The 7,884-nt window shown below is 47.7% G+C and overlaps 1 long non-coding RNA gene across 1 annotated transcript; it reads left to right on the top strand.

Moving 5' to 3' along the window:
* Positions 1-2,924: 2,924 nt before the first annotated feature.
* Positions 2,925-6,879, top strand: LOC105534505. The gene is made up of 3 exons (XR_001005292.1): positions 2,925-2,989; positions 3,657-3,753; positions 5,819-6,879. It is a non-coding gene; the product is annotated as an uncharacterized LOC105534505 (long non-coding RNA).
* Positions 6,880-7,884: the final 1,005 nt, after the last annotated feature.

The raw sequence follows: 7,884 nt of genomic DNA, 5'->3' as shown, positions 1-7,884 counted from the left end.
ACAAAGTGGAACACCGAAGGATAGGTTAGCACCAAGAAGCAATGACCCAATAGCAGGCACCCATGGGGAAGTGCTTCACATGCCATCACTTCAGGGCTCTAAACCTTAATGGCCTCAGCTTTAAAATGGGGGAAGTATTGCCTGTCTGATGATCCGTGGATATGAGCTCCAGGAAAAGTACATGGCTGTCAGCTTGCTTACCACTATTCCTTCAGCTCCTGGGACAGTGCCGGACCCACAGTGGCCATTCAAGAGTAAAGGCAGTAATTGGTCATTGTTATATTATTATTAACAAATGGAGATTCTAAAGCCTAGACATTTAAACAAAATTTTGTTTTTGAGACAGGGTCTCACTCTGTTGCCCAGGCTGGAGTGCAGAGGTGTCATCCTAGCACATTGCAGCCTCCACCTCCTGGGCTTAAGTGATCCTCACACCTCAGCCTCCCAATTACCTGGGTATACAGGTGCACCACCATGCCTGGCTATTTTTTTTTTTAAAGATGGGGTTTCACTTTGCTGCCTAGGCTAGTCTTCAACTACTGGCCTTAAGCAACTCTCCCACTGTGGCCTCCAAAATGTTGGGATTACAGGTGTGAGCCACTGTGCCTGGCCTAAAAAAAAAAAATGAACTAAAAAAAAAAAAGGTTGAGGCAGCTCTTGCCTAGATTACTAAGTCACTCAACCAAATAAGTGCCAGGGCCAAGAATAGAGCCTGGGGCCTGTCTCATACCCTGATGAGGACGTTGTGTACTAGTAATGGTTTTATTCTTTAGAATAATGATGAGAATGTTATAAAAACAATTTAGCCTTGGTAGAGATGAGGCATTACCTGTCTTTCTAGGGGGATGTTTGCTCGCCAATTTCTATCACAGGTGCTCCAGCACTTCCTATACTCAAGCCAGTGATGTGTGGCTCGAAGGTCCTCAGAGGCATCTCCTCAGAAGGCTGGCTGTGTGGCCTCAGTGGTGCTGAGGAGCAGATGCGTCTTCTCTGACTGGCCCCAGGCCTTAGATGCACTCCATCCAGCTCAGTCCCCTCTCACCTCTGTGTCCTTCATGCGTGTTCCTGCCTCCCCGGCCACTGCCAACATCAACCTGCTTAGGGACCCGAGACCAGTCTCCTCAGAGAGTGTGTAATGAGCTGTCCAACAACCACTGTGGATGTGTCCAGACTGTCTTGAAGGCTGTTAAGGCATTTGCTGGGTCCGTTCTGGGTAACCTTCCCTTTGTGCTACGGAGGAGGAACAATGGCTGGATCATCCTGGAACCTCCTCCTGGAGAATGAGCAGCAGCATTTGTCCTGGCTGCCTTCTGGAGGAAGTGAAATCCAAGCTGCAGCCACTCTCACAGCTGGTGCTGGCTCAGTCTACCCCAGATGCAAGGTATCTAATGGATTGCCTCTCGTGTAGGGGCAGGTGAGAGCAGAGCTCGTCTAACACAGTTTGAGGACAGAGGGGCATCACCCATCTGCGGGCATTCCCAGCCACACTTCCCTCCCGGGTTCCGGAGCAAGCTCTCCCTGCATTATCTAACTCCAACTCATCATGCTCAAAAGAGAAGTCAGGAGATCTAAAGCCTACAGATAGCCTTACTCCCCTGTCTCTGTCAAAAACACATATGAAAGCAGAGAAATATTCATCAGACGTGGAAGCAATTGGGGAATAGACCAGAAGAAAACAATTAGGTAATGAAGATGTGCATTAAACCATCTCTGGCACCTTCCTGACCCAGAAACATTCTTTATATCCTGGTAATGATGGCACATTGAACATTCCAGGGAATTCCAATCCTGGAAATCAAGGAAACTTACTCTAACGGCATAGGAGAAAGTGAGTTGTCACCAGGGTGCATGGCTTCCTGGACATTCTACTGGAATAAAAGTTGGCTCCCCAGGGCCAGCAGAAGTCATCCCAGGGCAGGTCCCAAGCAGTCTCCCTTCCGGGCTCTGTAGTAAAAATGAACCACTCTTGATTTGAGATTCAGAGTCTGAGGTCAATTTCCCCACCCCAGATCTCACTGGGGGCACTAGATCCCCCAGAGCCTTCTTCAGACCCCTGAGATTTATCACTGGCTTCAGGGAAATGAGCCAATTCGATTAGCTTTTCCATTGTCCCAGCTTCTTTTCCAGGAGCAGAGCAGAGTGCGGGGCTCATTGTCGCAGTGGAACAAGCTAAAGACCCTGCAAGGCCCAATGCTGACTCCAGGAGGTACTGGGGAGGGCTTGCTAGTGATGGAAACTGGCTATGAATCTTGCTTTCCTGATTCTAAAATCGACTCTGTTTGAAGGTGCTGCTGAGGTGCCCTGGGTACTTCTCCAGTGGTGCGTAGAGGAGTGACAGAGGGAGGAGGGCCCCTGACACACACACAATTTCAGGAAGACAGTTTCCCTGTTATCTATTATATAGATGGGGGGGTGCATTCATTTCTTCATTCAATATTTATTGAACTTCCACGTTCTCCAGGCACCGTCTAGGCATCTGGGCCAGGATAGACAGGGGAATAAGATAGACCTTTCCTTGCTGTCACAGAACTTAAGTCTTAGCTGGGAAGACAGGAAGTAAACAAGTAAGTGTAAACAAGTAAGTGAAAACCCCATAATTTGGGGTAGAGGCCCACAGGACAGGTTCTGCAAGAAGTAGACTCTGACCAAGAGATTTGCAGGAGGTTTTTGGGGGCGTGACCTCAGGAGCAACATGTGTGAAGGATGAGGGACGCAGGACGGACAGACGGAAAAGCTGCTTTCCATCTTCCTCCTGAGGAACTTTGCAGCTTGGGACAACAAGCAGTGTTGTCCTAATTGAGATCGGAGGACTGGGCATTTGCACTACCACGTGACCAGTCTTTGGCCGCAAGCTGCCTCCAGGAAGTGGGCGTACGTGTTGGTGGAGCAGCTTCCTCTGACAGAGGAAATGACACACCTCTGACACTTTCCAACCCTTGGAAAGTGTCTCAGGTGTGAGCTGGTGGTATCTGCACCCCCAGCAGCTAAGGCGATGAGCATTTCTCGGTCCTGCCAGGGGATCTGAGCGGCACATAACAACATCCACTATGAAATGTGGTGTGTGCTGGGCGGTGGCTGACTGAGGAGCTCGAGAGTAGGAGTGAGGCAGGCTGTTTTAAAGAGGTGGCGAGGGAAGGCCTCTCTGGGCAAAGGCAGAAACTTGCAAAGACTTGATTGGTGTGAGGAAGTAAGCCATTCAAAGTCAAGGGCACCAGAGGTTCTAAGCAGAGGAAACAGCAAATGCAAAGCGGAGAACAAGCTTGGCACATTTGAGAACCAACAATAAGTCCAGTGTGTCTGGAGCCACAAGAGTGAAGGAGAGAGCAGCTGGCGGTTCAGCCAATGGGGTACCAGGAAACCAGATGGCGGAGAGCCTGGTAGACCATGGTAAGGAGTTTGCAGTTTACTCTAAGTGTGATGGGAGATGTTGGAGCACTTTGAACAGGGGAAAATCACCATCTGATCTACATTTTAAATGTATTATTTCACTAAATAGAGAAATAATACGTTTAAAATGGTAGTAATTGGTCATTGTTATATTATCATTAACAAGTGGAGATTCTAAAGTCTAGACTTCTAAAAACAATTTTAAATGGAGCAAATGTTGCTCCATCTGACAATTACGTAAGCCAGCCATGCCTGTTCTTTCCCTATAGGTAGAAATGTATGGGAAACTGCATTCCAATTCAGGGAAGTATAGGAAGCAGTAATGAAAGTGGGAAGACCTATTACAAGTTTGTTGCAGTCATCCAGGTAAGAGGGGATGGTGGCTGAAAACAAGGTTTCAGCTATGTGGGACCTAGCTTGGAAGGGATGGGATTCTACATATGTTTTGTAGCTGGAAGCAGGAGTTTGAGGCTAAGAGATGACCTGAGAATAGAATTATTTTAGGTGTCAGGCCTGAGAGATGAGGGCACATTGGGGAGGAGCAGGTGCAGCGGGGGCAGGGCATCCAGAATGCTCTTTGGACATCTTATATTTGAGGTGCCTGTCAGACACCCAAGTAGAGATGCCTGATGTGAAGACATCATATCTGCAGCTTGGGGTCCTTCATAAGATCATTTGAAAATAAGAGTTGTGCTACTAAAATAAAATGTGCAAAAAAAAAAAAAAAAGGAGAGAGAGAGAAGAAGAAAAAAAAAAGAAAATCGCTGCATCATGCTGTCTTGTCTATAGTTGAATTTTCACATGCTGTGGAAATTCAGCCAGAGATCCTGTGGAAAAATACTGAAAGGACCCTTGGATCACTGATTCTAAGTTTGAAAAAGGGCTTGGCTGGCTGCTTCCAAGCTTGGCTGGCTTGCTTCCATGGGGCAAGTTTGGGGATTTTTTTTTTTTTTTTTTTTTTTTTTATTGTAATTGAGGCAATTGACTTTGTCAGCAAGCCAAGAGTGGATTTCTCTCATAGGGGTGAATTCACATTGATCAGTGTAACCAGGCTCCTAAGAGAGTGATAAAGCAGAAACTCTGTTTACCTTGAAAAATATAGTCATCTCACAATTATGTAAGCCGGTCATGCCTGTTTTTTCCCTGTAGGTCAAAGCAGATGGGAAACTGCATTCCAATCCAGGGATTTCCCAGTGAGTTAGAATGAGACAAAGGGGATGAACTGAATAGCCCAAACATGTTAAGTTATCAACATATTAAAATTCTTCTGAGCTAATTGGTAAGGAGCCTCTTCCTGGAGCCTCCTGTCTGTTCCTACTGACTGCCCTTCTCATATCAGGGACCTCACAGAGCTCCCAGACGCTAGAAGGTAAAGGCAGGCAGAATGGGGGCCCCAGGTCACTGCTCCAGCTGTAGCTGAAGACCTTGCTGTTTGGGTGGTGCCTGTGCTATATGGATTGTTAAAGATGTTGACTCTCATCCCCGCTTTAGGGCGCCCAGTCATGATAGCTGGATGCCCCTCGCCTTCTCCATAACAGAAATGCAGCCAGGAGAGGCCCAGAGCCTACTAATGTGTGGATACCCATCACCCCAGCGTTGTCTCAGTCAGAGCTTGAATCATCCTGACGATCCTCCTCGGTCTCATTTCTCTCTGTGTCTGTGATGCTGCATCCATTCTGACAGGCCCTTCTGTCCCTCAGGATGTTCCTGCTGTCAGTCCAGGCTGCTCTGGTCTGAAATTCATCCTGTCCATATAAGGAGACTTTAAATAGATCTTCTTTGATCTGGTGCTGGCTGGTTTTACAATTTTTCTCTCAGAGGGAAATCTTATTTCCCGTTTCCAAGTTCTTGGGTGATGCCTCACAGTCAAGCCCCATAGACTGTCTACCCAGAGGAGTTTAATTTTCATGGAATCCAACAGGGCCAGTGCGGAAAGAGACCTTAATAATCATTTAATTCAACCCTCTTGTTTTATAGACAAGGTGACTGAGAACCAGAGAAGGAAAGGCAGGTTGAATTATTATTTATAATGAATATAATATTTACAACCAGTACAGATCACAAAGAAGACATTAATAAACTGATCTATACCAGGAAGCTGTTCCCTGGTTTTTTATAGCACTCTAAGCCTGGTGACCTTCCTGAGCAAACAGAGTCCCTCGCCTCACTGAGGAGAACTCCCGGGAACACCAAAGGCCAAGGGAGACACCGCAGGCAATAAAACATCCGTGAGCGAAACATCTCAACACCCCTAGACAAAGAAAGGCACAGAACTCAAGAAAGCAGTGACGGGAGAGCTTTAGTAAATGTTTAATGAAGATGGAGCACAGAGGTCGTCCAGTGCAGCCCCTCTTTTTGAAGCAAGGAAATGTTATGCGATAGATATCTGTCATTGTTTCAGCTTACCAACATTCATTTCCTCTTTTGACAGCTGCTGATTTTCTCTCGAGGGCTCACACCCCTGGACTCTGGGTGGTCCTGGGAAGATGTGAACCCTGTACCCTGACTCCCATCACTGAGGCCAAGGGTCTGGACTCTTCCTCCTCCTCCTACTCCAGCACAGTGGGGAACCCGGCAGGACAGCTGTCCTCTGGGACTCTTGAGTTCACTCGCTTCAGCCACCAAGCACTGACAGGAGTGTTTCCACCAAAGGGCAGCTCCTGCGGCTTCCACTTCCCCTCTCCAAGGTGCCAGGGTTACTGTCTGTCGTCCAGCCTTCCATGGCATCCCTGTCTCTCCAGATCATCTCACTCAATTCTCTCATTGCTCCAGTGAGCCTGGATTGTTTTCTGTTGCCGACAACAGAAAACCCCAACTGATACCCTTGCCCTTCCCCAAGGTCACTTACCCAGATCAAGGTCCAGCCTGAGATTTGAGTTCCTATTGAGTCCCCTACAGGAGCACAGCTGTGAGCTAAATTGTGCCTCTCCCTAGGTTCATTCCTAACCCTCTCAGACCTCAGGATGGGACAGTATTTGGAGACATGGTCTTTATTGAGCTAATACAGGTTAAATAGTTTACTCAGGGGATCCTCATCCAATACAACTGGTGTCCTTATAAGAGGAAATTGGGACACATGTTGGTGTGCAGTGGGAAGACCATGTGAGGACAGAGAAGCTTGGCCATCTGCAAGCCCAGGAGAGAGACTTAGAACAAATCAATCTGCGGACAACTTGATCTTGGACTTCTAGCCTCCAGAACTGTGAGAAAATACATTTCTGTTGCGTAAGCGGCCCAGCCTGTGGTCCTTTGTCATGGCAGCCCTGGCAGATGAGTGCAGACCGCACTTCCCACCGCCATGGTGCCACTGTCTGTGGACAGCATGCCAGCCTCATCGCACGAGTCACCCCTGAAGATGCTCAAATTAGCAGGCTGTTCTTAGAACCAAATTTCCTGGACAGGCTTCAGAAAGCATTCTCTCTGGTGATACAGACATCTGAAAGACACACACACACACACACACCCCAAAAACAAACAAAAAACTCATGGCCAAAAAAAGGACCTTTCTCCCTTTCATTTCTTTAGTAATGGACAGCGCCCAGAAGAGCAGGATGGATGGCTCCTCGGAGAAAACAGAATCATTTCTTAATAAACAAATGAGAATTTAGAGCCCGAGCCGACAAGGAATTTAATCTTGTTCTCCCAGCATCCACACGGAGGAGGGAAGCAAGCAGAGGCAAAGACAGACATCACGGTTCCCCTTGATTCTAATATTGGGTTGGACGGGGGAGGGCGAAGATCTGCATGCCGAGCTCCCTTTCTCCACCCACGCCCCTCCTGGCATACACTCTCAGCAAAGCCTCACCGGGTTCCCCCTGCAAGTAATTGCATAAGTCTCTTGGGGACAATAACCCCGAAGTTACCTCTTGGAGGGTCAGAGGGAAGTGCTTAGGGCTGAGGGAATGCAAGAGGGTGGAGGCCAAAGGGCTGAATATTAATGGGGGCTATCACCACCAGCTCTTAAGGTAATGGAAAAGCCCTCTGCAGAGCCAGGCTGGGGCCAGCCTCACACGGAAATGCAATCTTCTGCAACACAGAGTAGGCAGTGACAAGCAGTTTATCTTCCATTACTCCAAAGCCTTAAATCATTATTAACCCTAAGCCAGCAAAAGAAACCAAACCACTGACTCCAATGTCTCCTTATCTTCCCAGCAAATATAAATGTGCACGACATTGAGGCACCTGTATTAGGGGTTGACATTTATCCCTCAACCCGCCACCGCCGGAAAGAAAGCTATGTTGAAGTTCTAACCCCCAGTACCTCAGAATATGACCTTATTTAAAGATAGGACCTTAACAGAGGTAATCACGTTAAAATAAAGTCCTTAAGGTGGGCCCTAATCGAATGTGACTGGTGTCCTTATAAGAAGGAGAACTTGGGCTGGGTGCGGTGGCTCATGCCTAGAATCCCAGCACTTTGGGAGGCCAAGGCGGGCTGATCACCTGAGGCCAGGAGTTGGAGACCAGCCTGGGCAATATGGTAAAACCCCATCTCTA

Source organism: Mandrillus leucophaeus, unplaced genomic scaffold (genome assembly GCF_000951045.1).
Source record: "Mandrillus leucophaeus isolate KB7577 unplaced genomic scaffold, Mleu.le_1.0 Scaffold136, whole genome shotgun sequence".
NCBI classification, from domain to species: domain Eukaryota; kingdom Metazoa; phylum Chordata; class Mammalia; order Primates; family Cercopithecidae; genus Mandrillus; species Mandrillus leucophaeus.
This window is presented reverse-complemented; position numbering and strand designations above follow the sequence as displayed.